This window comes from Lygodium microphyllum, chromosome 1, assembly GCF_053477565.2.
Source record: "Lygodium microphyllum isolate KBCC chromosome 1, Lygodium_microphyllum_v1.1.10, whole genome shotgun sequence".
Classification (NCBI taxonomy): domain Eukaryota; kingdom Viridiplantae; phylum Streptophyta; class Polypodiopsida; order Schizaeales; family Lygodiaceae; genus Lygodium; species Lygodium microphyllum.
Genome location: NC_141135.1, coordinates 26,629,325 through 26,642,715, shown reverse-complemented (window position 1 = coordinate 26,642,715; position 13,391 = coordinate 26,629,325).

Genomic DNA, 13,391 nt, shown 5'->3' with positions numbered 1-13,391 from the left:
GAAAAACATTAAAGATACTAGAGAGGTTCTTAAATTTTGCAAGTAGTGGGAATTTAAACCTAATAGCTAGTCATGATTTTAAATAGTTGCTATGCAATTTAAATCAAAATTGAGAGCTAGGCTCACTCCCATGCAAATTATAAAATCTCTTGTAGTTACACTTTGTATTTCATTTTTTGTAATCATTGTACATATGCACAAGTGCAAGACTTGCAATAGGAAAAAGAAGATACATGGGTAAGCCTATCTAGAAAATGAGTCACATGCATGTAAAAAATGAAGTGACAAAATATGGAAAAGAGACTAAGGTCTGAGGCCACATGCCTAGAAAATGCTATGTATATAATGTGTAAAATGAACAGAATCTCTCATTCTTGTACATGTAATTTGAGTGTTTAAGATTTCTCCTTGCCTTCTTGCTTCCACCATAGCTTGTGCTTGAGAGAGAGAGAGAGAGAGAGAGAGAGAGAGAGAGAGAGAGAGAGAGAGAGAGAGAGAGAGAGAGAGAGAGAGAGAGAGAGAGAGAGAGAGAGAGAGAGAGAGAGAGAGAGAGAGAGAGAGAGAGAGAGAGAGAGAGTGTGTGTGTGTGTGTGTGTGTGTGTGAGGGAATTAGAGAGTGAAGTTCTCTCTTGCTTCCATTAATCTCCTTCCCTCCTTCTCACCTTCTTCTACACCACATGGCATTTTCTTACCTCCATGTCTATTCTTGAGAGTGAAAGAGACTAAAAGAGTGAGGGAGTGAAAGAGATTGAGAGAGTGAGAGAGTAAGGAACTAGGAAGGAGAAGCCTTCTTCTCCTCTTTTCTTATCTATCTCTTCTTGGTAGGATGGAGTGGAGTAGAGTGGTAAATCAAGAGCTTGGTGCATTAGAGGCATTCACTTCACTATGCTAACTAATTGCCTAATTAACAAAGCATGTATTTTCCATGCATAGAACCCCCACTAGAAAAGAAAAATTTTTCATATAGTAGGTTATGTACCTTCTATGGTTGAGAACCAAGAATTCAAATATAAAACTTCTCTTAATATGCATACCTACAATTCCAAAGTGACTAACTAGTCACACCCACATCTATCTAGTCTAATATGAAATCTATTGAATACATATGCTTGTCCCAAGATACCACAAAATTTCAAAAATGAGAGAATTTCCAATTAAAAGAAATTAAATTTCAGCAATTATTAAACCCAATTTAATTTACACAAGATAACAATTGTTGCATCTAATCACCATAGGTTATGACTACTTAGTAAAAGCATTGACTAGCTAGTCATGGGCTAATGCGTTGCACATAGTAGTCCATAATTGTATTTTAAAAATTATTCATTTTCAATAAGTGAATATTTAAAAACAATATATTTATTGATTCTTGACTTTCATCATAACACATGAGGAATTGATTCCTCTCGCCATCCCTTAGCAAATGCATGTATTTCAATGATCGTTCGCAAGTGATGAGTCTCTTTTAAAAATGTTTACATTTTTTTCTTGAAAGAAAGAATAAATCCTAATATAAGCATAATTTTAGGAAATTGATCTAATCTATTCTAAGCTATGATGATTTTAGAATTGGTTATCTCTAAATCCATTATTTTTACTCCGTGTCACACAAGCTTTCCACAAGCATGCATATCCCAATGAGAATGCCCATCTCACTAATACATGGTGTAGTCTAATTATGGATGGAAAGGATTTAAATTAATCAAGGATCCATCACGCCTTGACAATGGAATAAAAATGTACCTTTCAAACTATGCTTTATTGGACTTAGATGGATTTACACATGCTATACCTTGCACTCTCAATCTATTGATTCTTCATGGCCTCTCACACTGCAAAGTATTTGTGCCTTGATCATATCACTAACCTAGGCTAACCAAAGACTCTACTTGATAGTCTCAACATTGGCTCTTGAAAAAAAAAAAAAGGTAGATGGGTACAACAAAATTCATATATTATAGTCTAGCTGTTTGCTATCGAAACTTCAAATATCTAGCTAATTTTGATGGTATGCCTCTTCATAGTTTCATGATCCTCAATCCCACAAGATTCATACACAATATTTGATTAATTTACTATCTTATATATGCTATTTATAGCTTTTTGCAATTTAAAGTGATTTTTCACTTTTAGCTTCAATTCTCAGCACCTCAATGTAGTCATTGTTCTTTGAGACCCCTCCATGTTGCATTTTGACCTTGCTTTTCTTTCAGGTGCCTCCGTATTGTGTTTTTATCTTGAATTGATTTCTAATAATTTTATTTGTGACTTCTTTTTTTAATATTGAGGTTTCTTTTTTGTAGCTTCTTACGCTGAAGTATCCTTAGTCACTTCGTATTCATTGTTTCCAATTATGTTTTGCATGCCATGATTTTTACTTTTTGAAGTGCACTAGAAAAAGTAGCTCTCATTTGGCCAACGTTGTTGACAAAATCTAGGATTCAAAGAGTCATGTTGAGTGAGAAATTATGTGACCAACAAAATCTAGGATCCAAAGAGTCATGTCGAGTGAGAAATTATGTGACCATGTTGCATTAGTCTTTAGAATAAATGTTCTTTGTTTTTTTGGATTGAACCATTTTTAGTTATATCGGTAGCAATGGAAAACTCTTTCAAAGGCTCTAGGAGATCCCTACAAAGATAGTTGAAACTATTAGTAGCATAGTTTGGTCGTCTTTGGGAATTCCATCATGCATAAAGCCTTTGCATCTAAACTTGAAAAATCTCAGGATGAAAATTAGTGTTTGGACCAAAATTGACCTTGGGCCATGCATGGCCTTGATCAGATGCCATTAGCAAACTAGAAGTGCATTTAGAGGATCTAGTTTGTAGATTGCATCTTTTGATGCACTAGGCTATGTTGATTGCAAAAACACAAAGTTTTGCAAGTTTTTGTTGAAATTTATGAGCTTTTTATTTTGATCTTCATCTCTAATCACCTATTTATGGTGAGATTTGTGCCATTACCACTACTAGCTACACATCTACTAACTCTACTCATCCACTCTAATCTTACCTTGAATCAATTTGGCCTCAACTCATCTTGAGTGGTTTATACCACTTACCTCAAGTGCATAACTAGCATATATCTCAAGTTGCTACATATTTGAGTTGATCCATTGAAATGTCATGAGGAATACCATTCTTCTCACTCACATAGAGTAGATTTACCTCAAGTGACTTTAGATCCAAAATCCCCTTGAGGTGCACTCACCTCAAAATGGATTCAAGACTTACCTAGACTTCATATTAATACCCACCTTGAGTTGAGTTTGAAAGGTGAGCACAAGGTGGAAGCATAAGTGGAAGCAAGGAGAGAGTAAGAGATATGGAGGTTCAAGCAAGAAGAGAGAGACTAGTGTGTGGGAACTTCAAAAGTCATGATGTATGGCCTAGCTTTCGTTATTCTACTGTCACTAAAAGAATAAAGAATAAACTGTAGTGATTGGTGCCTATTGCCTATAGTGTATAGGTGTTTGGATTTGTAAGCAGTGTAGGTAGTTAGACACAAGCACCCTTTAACCCTAACAACCTCCAACTTAAAGGTGAATGTACCTCAGTGAGAAGTAAAAGAAAAGGAGAAAAGTACAACATGTACATAGAGTATAACAAGATGAGAAAAGACATCATCTCATCTATGCCCATCATCTTCATAAGGAAGGAATATTATTCCACTCGAAGACTTTTCGTGAGAAAATCTTCAAGATTTATACCCATCGGGATCTTCATAAGTTCAATCGACTTGTCCTCTACCATCCATATGATGAAGTAATAGCGCACCTCAATGTGCTCTATCTTCACATGGAAGATTAGATTATAAGCCAACTAAATAGCACTCATCAAATTCAAATGTGGTGTAGAAGTCATGATCATACCTGTCAAGATTGTGGGAGAGAAGGAAGGAGTCTCACTTGTAGCTTTCTTGCTTGCACAATGGGGGAATACACACAAGGGTGGAGGCTGAAAACAGTTTTCCTCTTCTTAGTTGTGTAAGCCAAAAGAACTCTAATACAAAGAAATAGAAGAACCCTATATATGGGTTTCAAACCAAACTCAAATAACTAAGGTGGCATACTAACTGAGCCACGAACTAGAGTAGATAAGGATAGCTATCATCTAGCTATTATTCATGGGCAGTATACCAACCGCATCTGCACAACTGACAAGTGGTGACATAAATGCACAACGGTCACCCTGACATATCACGAGTGAAGCTCGATATCTCAATACTCCCCCTCGAGCTCAATCCCAATTCCTGCATACCAAGCAGGTCTCTGAACTTGCGTAGCTTCTCTGCGCCCAATGCCTTCGTAAATATGTCAGCTACTTGATCCTCTGTGCTGACATAAACTAGATCAATAAGACCTAGTAAAACCCTCTCCCGCATAGTGATAATGCACCTCAATGTGCTTTGTTCTAACATGATAGACTGGGTTATTTGCCAAGTGTACACTACTCATGTTGTCACAATAAATGACAACTGGCCCATCTGTAGGCTGATGCATATCATAAAGTAGCTTATGCAACCAAGCTACCTCACATGCAGCCATTGCTGCGCCCCTGTACTCAGCCTCTGTGCTTGACAAGGCAAATGTAGGCTGTTTCTTGCTGCTCCAAGTGACTGCAGCACTCCCAAAAGAGAACACATATCCACTGGTAGATCGTCTATCAGAAATACTACCAGCCCAATCAACATTAGTGTATCCATGCAACTGTATCTGAACCCTAGTCTCATAAAGTAGTCCATACTGCAATGTGGACTTCACATACCTGAGTATGCATCTAGCCGCATCCAAATGCGATTTCCTTGGAGCCTGCATAAACTGACTTACCAATCCAACAGCATAGCTCAAATCTGGCCTGGTAATAGTCATATAAATCAAACTTCCTACTATGCGTCTATACATAGTAGGGTCTTCCAGAAGCTCACCTGCATCTGCGCTCAGCTTCACATTCTGCTCCAAAGGAACTGAAATAGGCTTACAGCCTGTCATCCCATATTTGGATAGCATGTCCAATCCATACTGCCTCTACAAGAGCTGTATCCCACTTGGTGATCTAATCACCTCAATGCCTAAGAAATAACGCAGCTCTCCCAAATCCTTCATCTCAAACTTCTGCTTCAATAGCATTTTCACATGAAGGATATCTTCATCACTGTCACCTGTCATAATCAAATCATCAACATAAATGACAAGTAGCATAATACCTTTCTCTGTTTTTCTCACATAAAGTGAGAAGTTTGCCTTGGAAATCTGAAAGCCAATAGTGACAAGATATTGACCTATCTTGTCAGACCATGCTCTAGGTGCTTGCTTCAAGCCATACAATGCTTTCTTCAACCTGCAAACAAACTCAGGATGAACAGCATGCACATAACCTAGTTGCTGCTCCATATAGACCTCTTCTTGCAAATCACCATGCAAGAAGGCATTCTTTACATCCATCTGATGCAAAGACCATTCCTTTGATGCAGCCATAGCATTGACTACTCTTACGGTTGCCATCCTTGCAACCGGACTGAATGTTTCTTCATAGTCAATCCCATATATTTGTGCATACCCCTTGACTACTAATCTTGCCTTGTATTTGTTCACAGAACCATCTGCATTGTGCTTCACCTTATAAACCCACTTACAGCCAATTGCATTCTTACCTTTAGGCAAAGGTACCAATTCCCATGTAGCATTTGCTTCCAGGGCATCCATTTCTTCATCCATGGCTTTCTCCCATTTTTCTTTTTCCATGGCTTGCTCAAAAGAAGTGGGTTCTGGTTCTTGTATCACTTTGACCATATAGGCATTGTGAATGGCTGTAAATCCATCATATTTCAGCCTATCCACAGGATACCTAGCTCTGGTAGACCTGCGCAAAGTAGGTTCACTCCCAGGTGCTCTCAAAACATCCCTGGTCTTCCTTACTCCAGGTGTAACAATAGAAGGAATACCCAACTCATCATCAATGCTCTGTTCTGAGCCACTGGATTCACCATCCACATAAGAGTGACCTGTATTCACATCAAACATGGGCTGATCTACCTTCTCTTTTCCTTTTCGTGATACCTGCATGCCACTATCTACATTGCTTTGAGAAGATTCTCTTGATCTCAATCTTCCTGTCCATGGTGAAGAATGTGAACCACTGCTAGAGGACGCTCCAGGTCCACTAATATTTTGTGACTGCTGCTGTGAATTCTGTGCAGCATTACCACTTTGTGCATCTACATCATCAATCACATTTACTAGTTTATACCAGCTACTCATCTCATTAAAAAAAACATCTTTTCTCATTGTAAACTTACGAGTAGAAGGGTTATAGCATCTATACCCTTTCTGCTGTAGAGAGTAACCAATAAAGATGTACTTCTTAGCTTTGGATCCAACTTGGATCTCAACTCATCTGGCACATGAACATAGGCAATGCAACAAAAAAATTTCAAATGAGAAATATCTGGTTTCCTACCAGTATACCTCTCCTCTGGAGTCATCCCATGTATTATTGCAGTGGGAGTCCTGTTCATTATGTAGACTGCTGTAGCAACTGCTTCAGCCTAGTAAAAATCTGGCAAGTCTTTTTCGTTGAGAATGGCACGAGATACCTCTCCAATATGCCTGTTTTTCCTTTCTGCAATTCCATTTTGCTGTGAGGTATAACTACATGAATATTGCTGCTTTATGCCATGCTCTTGCAGGAACCTTGCAAACTCATTTGAGAGGTACTCTCCCCCTCCATCTGACCTTAGGTATTTTATTTGCAGGTCTGTTTCTTTTTCAACCATAGCTTTAAGAGTTTTGAAATGCCCAAAAACTTCACTTTTCTTTTTCATAAAATACACCCAAACTTTTCTGCTATAGTCATCAATAAAAGTGACAAAATAATGACAGCCTCCAAGAGATGCAGCTTTAGTAGTCCACACATCAGAGTGGATTAATTCCAATGGCTTCTTACTCTCTTGAACATGTCTAGGAAATGGTTTCCTTGCCTATTTTCCAAACTGACAGGCTTCACATACCTTATGCATTTCTGCAACCTTGAATTTAGGCAATCCTGCAACAATATTTTGGGCCTACATTGATTTAAGTCGACGTACATTAACATGACCAATGCATTTATGCCAGATATCAATATTTGCAACTACACCTGTCCCATGTGCAAACATTACTGTACTCAATTCAGACATGTCTGCATCCAATGTAAACATTCTGCCCTTCTTCTTTCCTTTTGCTATCAAGGAACCTTTATTTTTCATATCCTCGACAAAGCATCCATGAGGATTAAATCTGACCTGCAAGCCCTGCTCAACCATTTGACCAACAGAAACCAAATTCTTGGTGATATTTGGGACATGAAATACATCGGACAAGTATTTCTTTTTCCCATCCTGCATAGACAAAGGAATTTTTCCAATCTGCACAATAGGATGTGCAGTATCATCACCAGTCTCCACAAATCCTGGTTTTTTCATTTTCCTTGCATCCTCCATCCATTCTGCATGACTTGTCATGTGGTTTGATGCACTTGAGTCAACATACCACACATCGTTGCTTTCTTCTGCACTTGTCACAGAATTGTTTATGTGCTGCACCATAAACAAATGCTCATTTTTGTCATCACCCTATCTACTAGAAGATGCATAATTCCCTTGTTGCAATTTCCCATCCATGATGTCATTCTGCTTTTTATAGCAGTCTTTAGCCATATGACCCATTTTACCACAGTAGTAGCATTCAACATTGCTGTTTGCATTTTGGCCTCTTTGCCATCCACCACGACCTCTTTGGCTCCCCCTGCCTCTAGAGTTACCACGTCCTCCTCCATAGAACTGGTTTTCTTGAGTTTGCTGCATATTCTGATTTCTACCACGGCCTCCAGATCGCCCTCCTCTACCTCTGCCTCTACCTCTTCCAGCATTTGAGTAGAAGACAACTTCTTTTGAAGTTCCTCCTGAAAAAGATGCACCACCATTTCTCTGCTCCTCAGAAATTAGAAGAGCAATCAACTCCTCAAAATCAGGAAATCTTTCACGGATGGAAATGGATGTTCGGAACTGTGCATAATCCTTTCCTAGACCATTCAAGGTCACAGAAACTAAATCATCATCTTCCACTAGCGACCCAATGGAAGCAAGTGCATCTGCAATCTTCTTCACCTTCATGTGGTAGTCATTGATGCTCATATTTTCTCTTTGCACATTATGCAACTCTTGCTTGAGCTGCATTTTCCTGGCTTGCGTATTTGTGCTATACATTTTTAACAAAGTATCCCATGCCTCCTTTGGCGTACTTGCATCCTGAATATGCACAATCATAGAGTCTGAAATGCTGATAGATAGTCAATACATAACTTTCCTGGCTCTCTCATGCCATGCTTTAAATGCTTGCATTTGCTGTTGATTGGGAACATCAGGAAGAACTGGTTCTTCTTCATTTCCTGCAACAAATTCCCAATATCGTTTTCCCATAAGGAAATTCGTCATTCTAAACTTCCATGCTTGAAAGTTGTTATTGTCAAGCTTTTCAGTGACAATTTGTGAGAGAGAATCAGACGCCATTACAGAACACTGCAAAAATTCTGTCACTGCAAAGAACACAGCTCAGCCTCACAAAGGCAAATCTGCAAAACTAACGAAAGTGGTATTTGACCACATAGTCACTTCCTAGTGACGATTTTGCATCAATAGGCAACAAGGATGATTCTATAACTCCCAATGTCTTTGCGCACAGGCATACAATGCAATTTCTATAGTAACTTTTCATTGACCTGTAGAACAGTGGCTGCATAGCATAAAACTGGGCCTTTTCCTGAGTGCGTACAGAAAACTTCCGCCTCCAAAACAAGCCCCAAAATGGCCTCAAATCAAAAAAACAGGGTCACCATGGGCTAAAGCCCTGTCCCGTAGCATATACTGTCCTCTTGCTTCATCGCGAAGGGCGTCTCAACCTGAGACAATGCACTCTTGCAATTTCTGGCTGTGCTACTTGCAGAGATCTGCTCCCAAAATAGAAAATGAAAGCAACACTGCTCCTCTTACCAGAACACCGCGAGCTTGGCTTGCTTTCTTGAGCTCCTTACCATGAACAAGGCTCTGATACCATGTCAAGATTGTGGGAGAGAAGGAAGGAGTCTCACTTGTAGCTTTCTTGCTTGCACAATGGGGGAATACACACAAGGGTGGAGGCTGAAAACGGTTTTCCTCTTCTTAGTTGTGTAAGCCAAAAGAACTCTAATACAAAGAAATAGAAGAACCCTATATATGGGTTTCAAACCAAACTCAACTAACTAAGGTGGCATACTAACTGAGCCACAAACTAGAGTAGATAAGGATAGCTATCATCTAGCTATTATTCATGGGCGGTATACCAACCGCATTTGCACAACTGACAAGTGGTGACATAAATGCACAACGGTCACCGTGGCATATCACGAGTGGAGCTCGATATCTCAACAATACCAAGATTTGTAATTAGATGAGCCAATCATAGGGCCTCCTTATGTAAGCCTCAATTCGGCTGCGATGTACTCATCCTTGGTAATAGATAATGTGGTGTATTTTCGCACCCTAGACATTTAAGGGATATCACCTCCAAAATAAGTAAAGACATATCTAGAGAGGTGAACTTTCTACTATCTACATATCCTATATAATTCGAGATAGTGTTGTTGAGAAATGTACAATCACACCCACTCTATAGCCCCTTTGTAATGGACAACAAGGCAAAGGATCACATTGCAAATAAAGCCTTATGCATGATTTATTAAAACCACAATTGGTGAATACCATGGTCCGTTTCCACCTTTTTCCACCTACCAATACCACCTATTGTAAGCCTATAAAAGGAACTCATCCCCACACTCATTCTCATTCAATGGTACTTGCATTATGCTTGAACAGTATCAGTTGTTCTTCTTTTTCATTACTTATGTCGCATTATGATTGTCTACTTGCTCATCAGTGATCCACCTTAGCATGCATCCTCAATATTTTAATATGGTATCAGAGCAGGTTTCAATACTAATGAGTCATTAGGCCACTAATTAGGTCATTTCAGTTTGAATTTTTGGCTTCCTCGACTTTCCCATGAATCTCTCACCTACCTCCATAGCCACCCACCTTGATTGGAGGGCTTGATTCTCTCCTCTGAGGCATTTTAGCCCTTTCTCTCTTCTGGACAACTCTTCCTTTGCTCCAAGCGCTCCTACCTATCACTTCACAGTGTGACATTGCCCAACATATGCTCCAACATTGCGCTTTTTCTCTATCGCTATCCAGATTTGGACCATCTTTGTTCATACTGCATGTTTAGCTTGCACATGCAATGATATTGAAAATTTTCATAGGGCTTTAGAAGCCTACTATCTAAGCTACCTCCCCATCAAATCTTATGCCAGATAATCACCTGTACGAGTTGCAATATGCAAAAAACTAGATCCCTATCTACAAACCCTAAAGGGTAGCCATAGCCTTTGAGCTCAAGCTCAAATATATCTTCTCTTTCTCACTCCCATTGGGCTCAATCATGCCATTGACTCTCTGATGTGCTACCATACTTAGTTTCTAGCAGAGCTACCACTACAAATCGGCAAGCAAGTGCTCCAAACTCAAGGTCAACATCAAGTGATTCAACTACGTAGTATCTCTTGATACTACCTAGTGTTGGTTAACACTAATCTTCTTGTGTCCTTTGACACACTTAAATTCAACTCTCTTGCTATTCTATTCTCAATTAATAGCTACTCCCCCTGCCAACAAAATAGGCAAAGATTCACCCTTATGATGATTCAATGGTGTTAGATTCCACACGTGGCAAACTAGGATCAAATTGATCCTCATGAAGAAAGGCTTGTGGTCAATCACAAGTGGTCAAGAGAAGAAACCAAGGGAAGGTGCATTCTCAATAATATGAGATAAAAATGATGATAAGGCTCAAGCTATTATCAAGCTCGAACTTGATGACAGCTACATTCATCATGTTGATGATTGTGAAACCTCTCAAGCAACATGGGATTGGTTAGAAACCTTGTTTGGAGCTCACTCAAAATCCTCTAAATATGGCTTACTAATTGAATTTTTTAGGCTTGACATGAAAATTAATACCTCACTTGCAACTCATTTGGATTATATGGAAAGCCCTGTTGACACAACTTGCAGGAATCAACTTGAAGATGGATGAAGACATTTGCATTGGAGTACTTCTCAAAAGTCTTCCACTTGAGTATAATAATGTGTCTACCATATTAATCAACATGCCAAAGTCGAAGGTTGTGGATATCAAAGCTTCTCTCCTTGAAGAGGAAAAGAAGATCAAGAGTAAAGGAGAAGCAAGCAACCCAAGAGGAGACCAACAACTTCTCTATGTGAAGGACAAAGGGAAGAAGAGCATAGATTGTGATTTTTGTAAGAGAACTAGGCATATTGAGAAGTTTTGTCATGCTAGGAAAAGTTCTCAAAGAGCATATCTTGCAACAGTCAAAGAAGATGAAGACAACAATGGAGAAGAAGAAGAAGAAGACATCCAAGAAAAAAAGGATAGGACTCACCAGTCCCTCCTTTGTAGCTCATTTTTTGATAGAATTTTTTAGGTTTTAAATGTGTACTTACCTAATGTTCTTACCATAAGCTCTTGTACTCCTCATGTAAACTTTGCACACTACAACCTCTACACACTTAGTGAGGCCTTGTGACAGCCTTTAGATTTATATGGTTGTTTCTTTCCATGTCTACACTTAGCAAGGTTCTACTCATGACAACCTCTATATACTCAATGTCTTTCTTAGTTGTGATTGATGAGGGTGTTGAGAATCGTGCAACCACACCCACTCTATAGCCCCTTTATAATGAATAACAAGGCAAAGGATTACATTGCAAATAGATCCTCATGCATGATTTGTTAAAACCATAGTTGGTGAATACCATGGTCCCTTTCTACCGTTTTCCACCTACCAATACCACTTATTGTAAGCCTATAAAGGGTACTCATCCCCACACTCATTCTATCAACATTCTCATTCAATTGTACTTGCATTATGCTTGAATAATATCAGTTGTTCTTCTTTGTCATTACTTATGTCTCATCATGATTGTCTACTTTCTCATCAATGATCCACCCTAGTATGCATCCTCAATATTTTAACAAGTGTAACCCTTGACTCTTGTATCCTTGCTACCATATCAAATTCATATATCTACAATGCCTTTAAGGTATCTCATAATATCCTTCACAACATCCTAAAGTTGCGTGCCAAGTGTAGCCATGTAAACGAGCCACAACTCCCATTCTAAATGCTATGTCGGGACAAGTGGCCATTGTAGCATACATCAAACTACCCACTATGGATGTATATGGAACATTGGAAATCTCAACCCTCTCATAATTTAACAGTGGATAGTTAGCCTAGATAACCTTCACATGAGACAATAAAGGATAGCAAATAGGCTTTCCATTCTGCATATGGAATTGCTCAAGTACTCTCTAAATGTACTCCTTCTGAGACAAATAGAGTAGTCCCTTAGGAAAATTACATGTAATACATATATCAAGTATGTATGAAGCATGTCCCAAGTTTTTCATCTCCAAGCTCTTCTTGAACTCAATCTTTAAGGAATCTAGCTCAACATGAGCACTCCCAGTAGTAATAAGCATATCATCAATATAAATTAGCAAAGGCTACTATCATAGGCCTTCTTTCTATATAGACATAGATCCATATCATTGTAGGAATGCCCTTGTAAATGCATGAAAGCATACAACTCATGGTGCCACTCCCTAGACGCATGTTTAAGACTATAAAGAATATTATTCTTCAACTTATACACTAGGTATTCTCTACCTTTTTTCACAAAATCCTTAGGCTACTGCAAATAAATATTCTCATGGAGGTCCCTATGTAAAAAATCCATCTTAACATCCATCTAATAAAGATCCAAATCCAACTAAGCAACCAAGGCCAAGACCAAGCATAGGATATTTATCTTGGCCACATGAGAGAAGATCTCATCAAAATCAACTCCCTTTTTGTACTTAAATCCATTAGCAACCAATTTGGCCTTCTATGCTAGCTTTGGGTGACCATGGGTACTCTTCAACTTGTACACCCACTTGCATGGCAATGCACACTTTCCATCAAGCAAGGAAACTAGGTCCCATGCATAGTTCTTTTGTAGCAAATCGAAATTAGATTTCATAGCCCTCTCCCAAGAATGAGAATAATATCTATGCATAGCCACTTCATAGATAAGTAGCTCAACAAAGTCTATCACCATGATCTGATCCATAGAGGGCTCATAGCGATGACAAGAGGATATGAAACTCTTACAGAGCATCTCAAAACTAGCTATGGGGCTTGTATGGCTTGTTCTCTCTATCCAACATCATGATCATGCATAATAGGCA